Source organism: Mus caroli, unplaced genomic scaffold (genome assembly GCF_978045245.1).
Source record: "Mus caroli unplaced genomic scaffold, Mus_caroli_1 scaffold_3, whole genome shotgun sequence".
Classification (NCBI taxonomy): Eukaryota; Metazoa; Chordata; class Mammalia; order Rodentia; family Muridae; genus Mus; species Mus caroli.
Genome location: NW_028227258.1, coordinates 157,700,927 through 157,715,621, shown reverse-complemented (window position 1 = coordinate 157,715,621; position 14,695 = coordinate 157,700,927). Strand labels below are relative to the sequence as shown.

Sequence of the window (14,695 nt, the reverse complement as noted above, 5' to 3'; positions counted from 1 at the left end):
TAAAACTGATTTTTTTTTTTTTGGTAAATATTTATTCTCCCTTACAACCATAATAAAGTTTTCTCTCTCTCTCTCTCTCTCTCTCTCTGTGTGTGTGTGTGTGTGTGTGTGTGTGTGTATGTGTGTTAAGCTATCCTTATTTATTCCTTGTTAATAAACAATCACGGTTTCTAAAATTATATTTAAAACTAGATTTACATTCTTTAGGGTTAGAAAAATATGTCAATCATCAAAATATGGTCTAAGTTTACTAGGCCAAGGAAATGACACTGGCTATTTGTGAACAGAAGTGGTAACTAATTGACATAATACACAGTAAAAAAGGATTTTAATGGTAGAGAAATTAACATAGGTGTAAATCATAGTAATAATATTAATAAATGCCTCGCTGAGAAAGTGTTAATGTTCTTGTATAGCTACTAAAGAGAAGAATTGCTATCAATTTACAGCAAAAAAACCTTAAAGATTGGGAATAATACACAGATCCTGCATTTGTAAAGTTTATTTAACGTCTTTCTGGAAGTCATAGATAGTTCATACAAGAAAAAAAAGAAAATACAGTTGGCAAATAAATAAGTAAAATTATTTTCATTTATAGATAATAATTTACCATGTTTATTATATTGAAAAGTTATAAAACAAAAAGGTGGCTGATAAATGTATCCAATGGCTTGTGGGATTCAAAGCCAATATAAAAATAATTTGTATTCCTATTTATTAATAATGAATTATTAGATTACAATATTAACATAATAATAGAGAGATAGATAAATTAGAATGACTAGAACCCAGTCATTTATGGTTAATTAATTCTGACAAGTTAATGAATATATAAGAAATATAGCCTCTTCCAAAATCTGTGTCAGGAAACTGGAAAATGCCAAGTAAAAGAATGCAACTAAATATCTGCTTGAAACCATGTAAAAATAACTCAAAATGACCAATCACAGAAGTGCTACAGCTGAAACAATCATGCTGAACGTGGAAAACATGGCTTTAAATCACTGTGACCTGAGAGCAGAGTTGATCCTTAGATGGAACATTCAAAGGACACCAACAAAAGAAAAATATGAATTATACTAATAGAACTATAAACTTCTATGCTTTCAAGGACATGAAGAAAAGTGAGACAATTCACAAATTCAAGAGATGCCATTTTCAAATTATAAACAAAAGAAGGAATAAATATAAATTCAATAACTTCTTACTCTAGGATTCTACCTTTCTACCTCTTACATTGTCAGCAAAGCTATTTATATGCCATCCATGGCTTAATATGCAATAGCAAAATTTTGGATGTATTCCAGTTGTCTATTCAAAGAACATAAAAACATTCACAGTTCAATAATATATAAACATTTATTAATATATATTCAAATTGAACATGCAGATTGAAACAGTTTATTCATACTCTAGAAGTGCAAAGCACATATATCATAATATATCATACAGAGTAAAAACCACATATGCCTTAATTAGGGTTTGTATTGCTGAGAAAAGATACATGACCACCATGATAAATGAAAATATTTTACAGTTTCAGATGTTTAGCCCATTATCATCATGGCAGGAAGCATGTTAGATATACTGCTGGAGAAGGAGCTGAGAGTTCTACATCTTGATCTGTGGGCGGCAGGAGATTGTGTGCCACACAAGGCATAGCTACAGCATAAAAATTCCCAGGCACACTTACACATTGACATACTTACTCCAACCAAGTCCCACCTACTACAACAAAAGATAAGAATGAACTTGCAAGTTCCATGGGTTCCAAGGGTTTGGGAAGATAGTAATGATGGTACAATTACCCTATTGCCTTGACTTTGTTACCAGAAGAAATAGCCAATGCTTGGCCTTAGTACTGCCTTGAAAAAGGGATAGAAAGCATATTTAAACATGACAGATAAATATGTCCCGTGATATCATGAAGATCCCTTGGGTCTTGAAACCCATAGGAATAAGGAGTACGTACTGATAATTGGACTAAAACTAGAAGTAGTGTAGTTTGGTCTTGAGGATGAATACAACCGATCAAATACTGATGGAACCTTTCTCAATCATCCATCATAATAGAGATGATGAATAGAAGTGGATTCCTCTTTTGACAGAGGAGAGGTGTACCTTAAAAGGTAATCCTGGTCACTCACTGTTCCAAGGTCATCAAGAGAATAAGTCTTAATGTAGCACTTTGAATCATGGCCCATAGATGTACGTACATGAAGGATTGTCTTTGGGGTCCATGTTTGGAAAGAAACCCAAGTTCTCAGCTGGTTCCAGCTCTGGGTAGAATTCTCTCATATTTTACCTGAAACAATCTTTAGGAAAGAACACTTTTTAATCTGTACAGGTTTATTTAACTACAAATATACTGGAATTTGAAAAGAGTTTGTGAACTTAGTAAGACTTTTAAATAGATTAAATATGGATTTTGAAAAGCACCTGAGACCTGGAATCAGAACTTTTATCTCTATTGGTCAAGATGCCATGGGTATATTAGAACCTTTTCAATGTGTCAGTATTCCTAAATACTATGCCCACTGATGTTCTTTGAGTACTCTTTGTGATAGCTGGCAAAGAACTCAGGCCCTTTTTAAGTCCAGTCTGTCTCCTTTTGCTTTATTACTCTGCTGTGTAGTTTTTCTGTTGGGTGGTTGAGTCCATGTATGTAAGCAGTTAAAAATGAGGGTTTTCCTGTTGAAGTCAGTCCAAAGCTCCCTAAGGATACTTTTAAGTAGGTAGGATAAATTCCTTGGCTTCTTTATATTTTTGTTTTGTTTTGTTTTCTGTAAGTTGTGCCATCTATCAGGATAGGTCAAGGATTTCCTGATCATGTGACATCCCTTTAAAACACTGGGGGCATTTTCTTCTTTAATGATGTTCCTTTTACAGACTCTTCACTGGATAGAGTCCAGTGCCTAAGGTCTTTGCAAGGTCTTTGATCATCTGGATAGGTGACTTATCACAGTAGAAAGACCCTGTAAAGGCACCTCACTATTCTCTGGGACTTACCTTTTGCATAGGGGTAAGGATCAAGGAAAAATTATTGGCTCACCTCTTTGGCCTTTTATATTCATTGACTTTGGTCTCCATGTCCCACTGTTGGATACCAGGAGATCAGAGGCAAAGGAAACAAAAAAAATTGATTTCTAGCTTTTATATAACATTTAGATAAGCTTAGTAATTTGGCACCTCTAGCTCTCAGATGTGTGCTCACTTTTTTTTTCACTTTTAATCACATACACAACATCAAATTATCCTGGTGACCTAAAATAATTGTCATGTTGATTTGTGTTTTATGGCTTTGATGTTTTTATAACAAATTTATATTATTTTATAAGAATAAATATTTTATTATTGTATAAGAAATATTTTATTTCTTACTCCTAAGCAACCCTCAGGTCTTACAGTAATTTCTATATGAAACTAGCTTAACCTTCTTATCTGCCTGATTTTATAATGTATAGTGGGGACATTTTAATTTTACCTAGTAATATAGATGATTATTGAGATTTTTAAACAAAATCTTATATTCAACTCTTTTTTTAAAGGTTTATTTATTATTATAGTATCTAAGTACACTGTAGCTGTCTTCAGATGCACCAGAAGAGCACATCAGATCTCATTACGAATGGTTGTGAGCCACCATGTGGTTGCTGGGATTTGAATTCAGGACCTTCAGAAGAGCAGTCGGTGCTCTTAACTACTGAGCCATCTCTCCAGCCCTATATTCAACTCTTAACACTCATTTTCTTTTACTGTCACACAAAACAATTTCCTTTTTAAAAAATGAATGGCTGTTTTATTTGAGTTTTGAGAGGTTTTTCACTCTCCTCTGTTGACATTTTGTAAACATGTTTCAGGTTTTGAAGACAGTCACTAACTTCAGCAGCTAAATTTTTGCGTGGTTACTGATTTGTAAGGCCAGTGCTTCTGCTAACTTGATGGTGGACTTTTGACAAGTCCTCCTACTTTTTTGTTTCCTCAATTCTAAATGAAATGCTACATTTTGATGTCTCTAATCTCCTGTCTGTCCTTTCTGATTCCTTTATGCTCAGTGTCCCAGGCACACCTTTACAATATGTAAATGAATCTGCATGTATCATTTTATATCCCTTAGAGTCTTCCTATTCATCCTTCAATATTTTCCAAAAAAAAAAAAAAAAAAAAAAAAGATGACTGTTTGAAAGATTAAAAACCTGAAGATCTCAAAGCTAGGGCATTTGAAGTATTATTTATTCACTAAAATGAAAACAAAGCTGTAGCAAAATGTTGAGAACCACTGACTTAATTTTCAGCTTTTAAAGTTTCAGTTTCCCTGCTCTGACCTTAGGAAATGATAGATAACAGCCATATTGCAAATCTCATGGTAGCTGCAAAATACTACCCAATACTAGGGTAGAATTATTTGGTAGATCTTCCCACTTTTTAAATAAAGCTTGAGATTTGTTGTTGGTGTTGAGGAAGAGTGTGATGGATGCATTTTCACTGTCTAGTAAGAGTTTAAGTGCTTTGTGAAAACACAAGCTCTGAATAATTAACTTTGCTTACCAGTCAGTGATTGAAAAGGAATGACCATTGACAATCTGTAATAAATAACAAACCACATTTTAATTAAATTTTTATTGGGTAAGCCTGTTCCCAAGAATTTACTTGGAGCCAAAACTAAATTCTTAAAATTGGTTACTTTAGTAATCATTTTTTTCTTGATGAAAATATGCATTTTACCTTTAAGCAATTCTGTATGTGGTTTTAAGCGGATTATATAAATATATCCATATAGATGATATTGTATATATGGAAACAATTGTAGATTTTTTTCTCTACAGCTGCATACCAATATTCTAGTATAGTATAAAGCATAGGTCAGAAAATAAATAATTATAGCCCCGAAACCTCGAAGATTTGTTTAGGATCTGGGTTTGAATTATAGTTAAGGGAGGGGAGATGATACAGGTGAGAGGGAGTTAAGGGAGACAGGAGGAGTTGAAGTGGGGGAAGGTATGTGGTAGAAAGTGCAACTACAGTCCTCATGTAAGAATGTCACAAAAGTAATGAACTAAATGTTTACACATCTGGGTTTGAAAGTTCATCGACAAAACTAATTTGATAAAATCATAAATTCACCTTCAAAGATAATAAAAACAATGTGATCTCTCCATTTTGAATGGCTTCATAAGTGGATCTCCCAAGCAGCAGCCCCACCCCTCCAGGTGCTTATTTGTCTTGTGCTTGAACTCTTCCCTCATTTCATCCTTTCCAATAGTACTGCACTAAAGTGAATCTCTGATTAATATTTAAATGCACATGGGAATCAATAGGTAACCTAATCAGAGGAAATAATTAACAAGCCACCTCATTCTCATTCCTACAAGGAAGCATGTGTCTTGATTGCCACAATATCATTCCCTTTGACCTCCTTTCTCAGTCAAAGCCTAATAAAGTTGCTGTTTGAACAGTCTCAGTGACACTTCATTACAACTTGGAAATATTTTCTGAATGTGCTGAATATACCCTCATTCCCCTCTCTTCGATTTTTCTTTGCTCTTATAATACTAAGAAGTCACCAGTAGGAATTATTTATCATCTCCTGGTAAATTTTGTGATAGAATTCAAATAGAAAGTCCCCTAACTTAGGTTCAAACCTGTGAAATAAGATTGCTGCTGCTGGTGGAAATAAAAATAAAAAGCTTTTATGTAATGTCTAAAATGTGTAGTATATCCTTCCATGTTAATGGATGGTGACAGCTTGGATCTGATGTTGAGTATTACAATTTTATTTGAGATGAAAATTTATATAAATGAAACATGCATACACGTGTATATAGATGTTTATTTGACTGTATAGGATATATACTGTTTATTCATTATATTAGGAATCATAGATTATAATATACACCCATATACAATTCTGTCTATTTATAGCCTTGTCCACACTGTATTGTCCTCTAGTTCTGTGCTCTGTCACTGGTGAGTAGTGTTTTAAAAGGAGGGAAAGTTTTATGTTCAAATACTAGGTGTCAACCACTGGGCCTTACATGTTCTAAGCCAGTGTTCTATCCATGAGCCATATTATTTGTTTTAAATTTTAATAAAAAAATAACACAAGGTTTGTTTTTTAAAAAACTGAGATTGAAATTGTTTTTTTTTTTTTTTTTTTGATTTTACTTTTATTTTTTGAGATGGACTTTAGCTCTGTAATCCAGGCTATTCTATAACTCCTGATCCTCATGTCTCAGCCTCCTGGCTTGGAAACATCATGCCCAGCCTTATGTGCAGATATTTCTAAGAAAAAAACCAACACATTAAGAGAAAGTAGCATTATTATTTATAAAAAATATTTGGGGGTGGGACATGGACATCTCTTCACCTGTAACACTAACTTGATATCATTTTACTTCATAGTTTCCTTCTGAATCTTATTGTAAATCACTTGATCAACTATAGTGATTTCAGAGATCTGATCAACTACAGTGATTTCAGAGATCTGTGAATACAGAAAAACACAAGAAATGTATTTTACTTGTAAACTTTTATATCAAGTGTTCACTGTAGGGACTGAGAGATGGTTTTGTCAATAAGTGTAGCCTTGGATGTTTGAGACCTGTGTTCAAATCCCAGCATGACATAAAAAGTGTGTGTCTCTAATAAAGACAGAAAAAGGAAGAACCCAAACCTCATTGGGCTGCCAGCCTATTCTAATCAGTAAATCCATATCAATGAGGGAACTGCCTGAAAAACAGAGTAGTTAAAGAAAACACCAGATATCAGCCTCTAGCTTCCATAAGGACACACACAAGCATACATATCCTCATGGGCAGTAGGGTACAAGTGTCTCTGTACTATCCAATGTCCCTTTGGTTACAGCTGGTGGTCAAAACTCTCTCCTTGTTGACAACCAGTGATATAATTTGATGTTTTCCTAATATATCATGCAAATTTTGGTTGATTTTTGTTTCACATGTTAATGTGAAACAGGATTATGGCATGTGTGTATTATTAAAATATTTCCCCTGGAATTTGATAATTTTTGTTTGTTTTTAATATTTATATATGTATGTATGTATGTATGTATGTATGTATGTATGTATGTATGTATGTATTTATTTATTTAATGAGACACGGTTTCTCTGTATAGCCCTGGCTGTCCTGGAATTCAATTTGTAGACCAGGCTGGCCTCAAACTCAGAAATCTACCTGCCTCTGCCTCCTACGTGCTGGGATTAAAGGCATGTGCCACCACTGCCTTTTGTTTTTGTTTTTGTTTTTGTTTTTGTTTTTGTTTTGTTTTGCTTTTGAGAATTTGATAATTTTGATAGCATTAAAGAACAAAGCCTTTGCCACTAAAAGAGCTCTTCTGAGTTATAGCTCCCTGTAGAGAGTATAAAGGGATCATTGAATCCTCAAGTCAGTTTGTATGACTATGTATTTCTCCTCCCTGTTCTTTGTCCAAAATGTGTACATATATAAGTATACAAATATAAGTATAGAATCAGGAAATCCCATTAATGTGGTTCATAGAATTCTGAAACTATTTTGTATTATTAAATAATTACTTCTTTCCCCAGCCATACATTCAAAATATTTTTAGCTATATAATAAATGAGTTATTTTACTATATTATGGACTTCAGTAGAGAGTAGTCATGAGGATTAAGAGATATTCCTGTGGACTTTGCCTATAATGATACAGGCAACACAATAGGAAAACATTAATAGATATTTCATATGGGCTGCCTCCAGTTGGTAGAGATATTTCTTTAAGATATAGTCTCACAATAGATTAATATTTTAAGCTTTTTATTGAGTATAATATAGATACAAAAAAGCCATAAGCATATAGCTTGATAAAATTTCACAACTCTACACACCCAAGTATCTGACAATTAGGATTTAAATATAGAGATATGAATGTCCTTTAAGTATCTCTATGAGTATGCATTTGGGACTAATTATTGGCACAATTTAGCCAATAATGTGAAAATATTGCATGTCCTACCATGTCTTTCTCAATAGAGAGTGAAGAAAAATTATTGCTAACTGAATTGGACTAACAGCATATCTTTTAATGTTCTATCATGTATAGATATGAAAACCTGCCCTATAAGTCCTCATTGTGCACGATGTTCATGTTGTAGTTGTTAATTTTTTAATTAAAACAATGTAATTATAAAATACGTATTTTAGGAGATGTAGAGACTGATTATTGGTTAAGAACATTGCTCTTCATGTGGAACAAGGTTTGATTCCCAGCAACCACATGGAGGCTCTTAACCATCTATAATTTTAGTCCCAAAGGATCTAACACCCATTTCTAATCTTCTCACTTTACATTCTTCATAAACAATGTTATCATTTCAAAACCATCTCTGGTACCCAGGAAAATACGAGATGTACCACTTAAGACCACATCCTCTAATCTGGAGACTTCTCCAAACTGCCCTAGATCATTGTGTTAACCTAAAAAGAGATTTGTATTTACAATGGAAAATATTTGTAATACAATGAAAGAATATGTGAAAAAAAAGGTGTTGAAGAGGGATGAATTATGCTCTTAACAACTGAGATTCACCACTATGTTTTACAGTAGAGCAATTTCTGTGGTAAATATTTGGATTTGTTTTCAAAACGACAGTGTTTTAAACATCTGAGATTTCAAGGGAAGAGTCCAACAGCAAGTTGAGCTACTTTGGGGGATGCATGCTCATGGGGATGAGGAAGATGGAGAAAGAAGGTGTAGAGGGAAAGAGGAGACAACATGATTTTACATAGAAGTCATCAAAAGAAGTTAATCTGCACACTTTCAAGGGAAGGTAGCAGTGGTGACTTTGCTGGCCCAACTTCTTTGTGAACACCTCTTAGTCCTCACATGGTAATTCATTTGTCATCCTCAGGCCTTTAAGAGAGCTGTCAGAATGCATAACTTTTTAATCCAAGAAAACTATGTGAGCAACTGAAATCATTTTTTGTACTTCTTCTTTTTACTTTTTTACTCATTTCTATTTTAACACAGCAACGGAATGGGAGGGTGCTGTGGATAAAGACAGAATGTTGCTGGTATGATGTTTGCCTAGTACTCAGTCCTGATTTGTTCTGTACCAAAAAAAAAAAAAAAATCCCTTTATCCCTAGCACTTTGGCACACATCTAATTTATACTCAGTGAATTTGAAGCTTTTGCTGTTTCAAAGGTCAGTATTTATGACAGAAGATAAAAATATTCCCTTTATCTTTTTCTCCTTTTTTCCATTCTTTCTTTCTGTTTCCTATCATTCACTCTCTTGCTTTGTTTCTGCCTTCTCTCCTTTCTACCGTCAATCTCTCCTGTCTTCTCTCCATTCTCATTCATTCCTAGAACACAGCTTTTTTCCCTTTCCCATAGGGAAAACAGTTAGAACGTAGTATCTGCTATCACATGTGTATTTATCACTGAAAATTAAATTGCCCCAATGAATGTGGGTGTAACTGAGTGATTGAACAAACATTTCATGTACTGTCACACTGTCACAGTCCAGTATTACATTTCTGTTTGTTCTAGGGTTTTGGTCTTCCTTTTTCCTTCCATTATTATTATTATATATTTTTTAATGGAACATATCTCACTTTGTCACTATATAATTTGAGTTGGATTTGTATTTCCATTCTTCCTGCCTCTGCCTCTAAAATGTTAAAATTAGAATCGTGAGTCATCAGGCCCAGTTCAGTGTGTGAACCCCTCCTCTCCTCCTCCTCTTTCTCTCTCTGTCTCTCTGTCACTCTGTCTCTCTCTCTGTCTCTCTCTCTCTGTCTTTCTCTCTCTCTGTCTTTCTCTCTCTCTGTCTTTCTCTCTCTCTGTCTTTCTCTCTCTCTCTCTCTCTCTCTCTCTCTCTCTCTCTCTCTCTCTCTCTCTCATATACACACAGAAGATAGGAACACTTGGTCAAGCTCTCTCACATACCTAACTAACTATGAACAGAAGTTACTTTTACTAATCTGTTTACTTTTCAACATATTTTCACTTTCTCTATACTTAAAAAATGGTGTCTTGTCTGTACTGAAACCAATATTGTGGGGAAAAGATAAATACAGCATTTCTATGAAATTCTCCAAGAAAGGACTGATACCAACTCAGACACATAGAACCCATACAGGAGGATCTGCATAGCCCATCCATATGGGCCTGACCCTTTACTTCCCCACCGAGAGTCCATCCCATAATCAGCCACCAAACCCAGACACTATCGAATATGCCAACAAGATTTTGCTGAAAGGACCCTGATATAGCTGTCTCTTGTGAGGCTATGCCAGTGCCTGGCAAAAACAAAAGTGGATGCTCACAGTCATCTATAGGATGGAACACAGGGCCTCCAATGGAGGAACTAGAGACAGCACCAAAGGATCTGAAGGAGTCTACAACCCTATAGTTGGAACAACAATATGAACTAACCAGTACCTCCAGAGCTTGTGTCTCTAGCTACATACGTAACAGAAGATGGCCTAGTCAGCCATCATTGGGAAGACAGGCCCCTTGGTCTTGCAAACTTTATATGCCCCAGTACAGGGAACACCAGGGCCAAGAAGTGGGAGTGGGTAGGTATGGGAGCAGGACAGGGGGAGGGTGTAGGGGAATTTTTGGGATAGCATTTGAAATGTAAATGAAGAAAATGTCTTATAAAAAATTTTAAAAAAGAAAGAAAAAAAGAAGAAATAGTCAGTTGCTTGACATACGTTGTCTAAGTTATAATTTACTTATTACAGTAAAAACAAGGTATTAATTTTACTCAGTTTTCTATAATGGTTTTGTAAGCTTCTTTGGTTATTGTTTTTGACACAGGCTACTGTTTTATAACCAAGACTAGCCTTCAGCCAGCAGCAAGCCTCCTGCTTTGCTTTCCTCTATGCTGATGTCTAAGCTACAATGTCATTGATATAGCTGCTGTTGTTTAAACATATATGGGATTTTTAAAAATGTAATATGAAATGTGAAACCAACTTGCTTTTAATCAGGAGATTCAAGATACTAAAACAATTATCTGAATGTATAATTAATGATTTAGTTTCTCTTTTTAAACCTCCTTGTCTATTAATATATTAATATGCTGCCCTATGTTTAAAATTATGATTGCAACTTAGCCATGTAAAAATACCCTGACAGAAAGCAACTTAGTGGGAAGAGAGAATTATTCAGCTTACAGTTCAAGGTTACAGACTATCATATGCGGGGAAGTCAAGATACGGACTTCCAACAGCTAGCTTCATTATATCCAAATTCAAGAGCAGAGAGAAATGAGTGCAGCCATCCCTGACCTCAAGCTGTACCACAAAGCAACAGTGATAAAAACTTCATGGTATTGATACAGAGACAGACAGGTAGATCAATGGAATAGAATTGAAGACCCAGATCTTTGACAAAGAAGCAAAAACCATAACAGTGGAAAGACAGCATTCTCAACAAATGGTGCAGGTTCAAGTGGCGGTCAGCATGTAGAAGAATGCAAATTGATCCATTCTTATCTCCTTGTACAAAGTTCCAGTCCAAGTGGATCAAGGACATTGACATAAAACCAGATACACTGAATCTAATACATTGAATCTAATAGAAGAGAGAGTGGGAAAGAGCCTCAAACACATCAGCACAGGGGAAAATTTCCTGAAGAGAACACTAATGGGTCAGGCTCTAAGATCAGCTATTGACAAATGGGATCTCATAAAATTGTAAAGATTCTATAAGGCAAAAGACACTATCAATAGGACAAACTGCAACCTGCAGACTCTGAACTGAGGAATCTCGAATGGGTGAGAGGGCTTAAAGAAATATTCAACACCCTTAGTCATCATAGAAATGCAAATTAAAAAAACCCTGAGATTCTATCTTACACCAGTCAAAATGGCTAAGATCAAAAAGGCAGGTGACAGCAGATACTGGGAAGGATGTGGAGAAAGAAGAACACCTCTCCATTGCTGGTGGGATTGCAAGCTGGTACAACCACTCTGGAAATCAGTCTGGTGGTTCCTCCAAAAATTGGAAGTAGTTCTATCTGAAGACCCAGCTATACCACTCCTGAACATATACCCAAAAGATGACACAGCATATAACAAGGGCACATGTTCCATTTTTATTATAGCAGCCTTATTTGTAATAGCTAGAAGCTGGGAAACCCCAGATGTCCCTCAATGGAGGAATGGATCCAGAAAATGTGGTACATTTACATAATGGAGCACTACATAACTATTAAAAACAATGACTTCATGAAATTATCAGAGAAATGAATGGATCTAGAAAATATCATCCTGAGTGAGGTAACCCAGTCAAAAAAGAACACACATGGAATGATAAATGGGTATTAGGCAAAAAGCTCAGAATACCCACAATACAACTCAAAGACCACATGAAGCTCAAGAAGAAGGAAGACCAAAGTGTGGATGCTTCAGTCCTACTTAGAAGGGGTCACAATATTATCAGAGAAGGTAGAGGGTGGGATGGGAGGAATAGAGGGGGGGGGAATGGGGGGCAGAATCAGGTATGGGAGGAGACAGGTAGATGTACCTGTCAGGAAATTTAACAGAGGTGTGTACCAATGGGGGATGGGGATCTGGGGGTAGCCACCAGATAGTCCCATGTGAATGGAAAACAAGAAGTTCCCAGGACCCAATGGGGATGACATTAACTAAAATACCTAAGAAAGGGAAAATAGAACCTGTAGAGACCATATCCAGTAGATAGGCATTGCCCCTGGTTTAGGGATGGGGCTACACACCCATTTCAAAAATTTTAACCTGGAATTTTTCATGTCTAAAGGAAATGCAGGGACAAAGAGTGAAGCAGAAACTGAAGGAAAGGTCATCCAGGGGCTGCCCCACCTAGGGATCCAAACAATCTACAGACACCAAACCCAGACACTATTGCTGATGCCAAGAGGTTCTTGCAGACAGGAGCCTTGTATAGCTGTTCCCCTGAAAGGGTTTGCCAGCAAACAGATGCAGATCACTCAGCTAACCATCAGACTGAGCATGGAGACCCAAATGGAAGTGTTAGAGAAGTGACTGCAGAAACTGAAAGGGATTGGAACTCCATTGAAAGAGCAACAATACCAACCAACTAGAACCTCCCAACTCCAAAAGATACCAGGGGCTAAAACACCAACCAAACAGTACAAATCGAGGGACCCATGGCTCCAGCTGCATATGTAGCAGAGGATTCCCTTATCTGGCATCAGTGGGATGGGAGGTTTGCAGAGGGGAAACCTGGATGGAGGACAACATTTGAAATGTAAATAAATAAAATAGCCACAAAAAGGAATTGAATGCATCCATGCAATACTTATATATTTAAAAAAGCTACTTCTGCCTAGAAAATGGTGTTCCTCATGCTGGAATGATCATTAGGCATTTTATTTAAGAAAATCTCCCACAGACATGGTCTCAGGTGAATCGAATTCCAAAAATCTTATGCTGACATCATACTAACACCTTATCCTAGGTTATTTCAAGTTGACATTTAAAGATGATCACCATAGATGTATTTATATTATGTTCACCCTTCAAGTGGTTTTCTGAAATTTACTGTTTACAGCTCTTTGCAAGGTTTTATTCTTTAATGTTTGTTTAATGATATATCATCTAAAATCTTTTCACATTATCAGAAGTTAATAAAACTGGACCTACAAATTCCTGGCTTGATAGTCAGAATATCATAAGTTATTTTTAAAGAATTATAATTTTCATGAAACTAATTATTCATAAGTTTAATTTTAAGATTGAGCTTACTCTTCACTATTTTCTAACGATCATTATTATATAATTTTCTAAAATCTATAGTGTTTAATTTCTTCACTTATTGTAAATACTAGAATGTAAAGAAAAATGTTGAACAGTCCTAGCCTTTATGAGCTTATAAACTCCTACAGTATTAGGCTTATAAGAACAGCTGTAATGATTTTACTTATGAATTTCAGTATCTTTCTTTAGAAAGAAAACTTTTTAAAATACTTTAATTGTGTATGTTCATGTGTGTGTGTGTATGTGTGTGTGTGTGTGTACATGTATGTTTATGGGCTGGCATATTTGTGGGTCAGAGTGCAACTCTGGGACTTAGTTCTCACATCCCCTATATGGGTCCTGAGGATTAAATTTAGACCATCACACTTTTTGTAGACAGCACTTTTTCTGAGTCATTTTTCTGGACCTCAGTAAACTTTCTTTGAAATATTATATAGGTATTTTCAATTCTAATGCTTAACTACATGAATTACACTACATGAAATGTTTCTAAAATGTTACTTCTGATTATAATTCCAACAGTATACATAAATGAGGAAGCCAGAAGAACCATGATCATGTACCAGAAACTTTTAACATTGCTGTACACTAATGTAAGTTAAGAATAAGGATAGTTTTTAATTTCCACTTAAAGTAGCACTAGGCTTATAATGTTACAGACATCATTTTCAACTTTCCATTGTAAAAATTAATAACAATGCAATTAAAGACAGCATTCAGGAATTATTTGGGGTCTATCATTCTTGTTATCTCTATATCAATAAATCAGCTCTACTTCAGAACTCTATATGGGTAGGAGATTAGTTAATATTTTTTAATCCATTTCTTGGAAAAACAATGGTCTGTCATCTATCTATCTATCTATCTATCTATCTATCTATCTATCTCTCTATCTGTCATTTATCTATTCCTGCTGTCTATCAATCTATCATCTATCTACCTA

At 35.2% G+C, this 14,695-nt stretch overlaps 1 protein-coding gene across 2 annotated transcripts in view; it reads left to right on the top strand.

The window, feature by feature from the left end:
• Hnf4g (hepatocyte nuclear factor 4 gamma) overlaps window positions 1–14,695 on the top strand; it is a 144,641-nt gene that overhangs the window by 96,441 nt on the left and 33,505 nt on the right. The gene's annotated exons all lie outside the window — the stretch shown is intronic.